A 1,397-nucleotide genomic window follows, 5' to 3' on the forward strand; every position below is an offset into this window, starting at 1 on the left:
TGTTGAAACTATAATTCACTTTTTTTATAAAATTTTTTTGGAGTACCTCCCTATTGAATGTTAAAGAAATCTTTGAAGACATTGAGATCAATTTACGAGACTAACTTTTTCTAACCGATGTTTTTCTATATACATGGATTTGAAGATTAAATTACAGATCAGATATTTAAGAGACACAATTATTCCTCAATCCTTGATACAGTGTTAGATAAACTATAGAAGTCATTTTAATATCTCACAAGTCACAAGTGACTCGGTCAAGTCAACTGCCAAAGGTGAAAATGTGCCTTGCCTTTTCCATTTCTTTGTTAATACAACATATATTATTAACTAAACAACAAATCATGCAAACCCAGATTAAAGGAGGAAACTGTTAAAAGGAAAGATGATTGTGTGTGTTTTGGAATGCAGTGTCACAATTGCAAAACACACACAAATAAGTATAAAACACAAACAACTATGGAGGTTAAAGTAACAATAAGCACTTACCAGAGAAATTTGCATGTTCAAGAAGAAAATCAAATCAAAGAGTATTCAATCCTCATGTAGAGTTAAGGAACTCTAACTAGCTAGTTGGTGAGAAGTACATTGACAGAAGATAGAGAGCACAAAACTGCTCACACACAAAAGCTTTTTTGGGTATGATCACCTGTGCTCTCTATCTTCTGTCAACAAACTGTTCAAGATATTGTTCACCTCTTCATTCATTCTCTCTGCATATATATACACATAAATATAGATAGCAACAAATTATACATAATTAATTAACCTATATTATTCATTTGGATTAGGATGATATGAACAACCCCACATGGCAGGGAAAAAAAGTAAGGGGATAGAATATATACCTAATTAGCAGAAGTTGTTGTTGATGCCCTTCAAGTTTTTTCGGTCTCAAAGTGAGGAGTTGAGAAGAAAAACAATGACTGAAAACAAGTGTTTTTTTTTTTTTCGGAACGGGAGAAGGAAGAAGCCATAAAAAGAGATATTTTTTTTTTGGCTATGGTAGGAAACAACTTGGAGAAGAATCGGTCAGTGTATAAAAAGTAGTTGAACAATAGATAATGACAATTCCCTGGTGATCGAGATAGGAAAGAGAACATTGATTGAAGACTTGTTGAGCAACAAGTGGTTCGTGTTTAATTTCCATGGTGGGTACTATTTATAACTTTAGAGAAATGATTAAATTAGTTTATTTTTCTCTAATTTATTATTTTGTTTTAATTTGCTTTTTTATTTTTTGAGTTCATTTTGATCTTTTAATTTTTAAAATTTATTTGGTTTATCTAAATTATAAGAAATCATATTTTTTGACAATTTAAAATTATTATTAAGTAGATTTAAATCATTACAAAATGTATATTTTCCAAAAAATAAATTGATTTTAAAAATTAAAA

The 1,397-nt window shown here is 29.5% G+C and overlaps 1 non-coding gene across 1 annotated transcript; it reads right to left on the reverse strand.

Annotated features, from left to right (window-relative positions):
* Positions 1–577: 577 nt before the first annotated feature.
* MIR156G (microRNA MIR156g) lies at positions 578–695 on the reverse strand. Its single transcript, NR_048759.1, has one exon. It is a non-coding gene; the product is annotated as a microRNA MIR156g (primary transcript).
* Between the last annotated feature and the right edge of the window lie 702 nt (positions 696–1,397).

Source organism: Glycine max, chromosome 19 (genome assembly GCF_000004515.6).
Source record: "Glycine max cultivar Williams 82 chromosome 19, Glycine_max_v4.0, whole genome shotgun sequence".
NCBI lineage: Eukaryota > Viridiplantae > Streptophyta > Magnoliopsida > Fabales > Fabaceae > Glycine > Glycine max.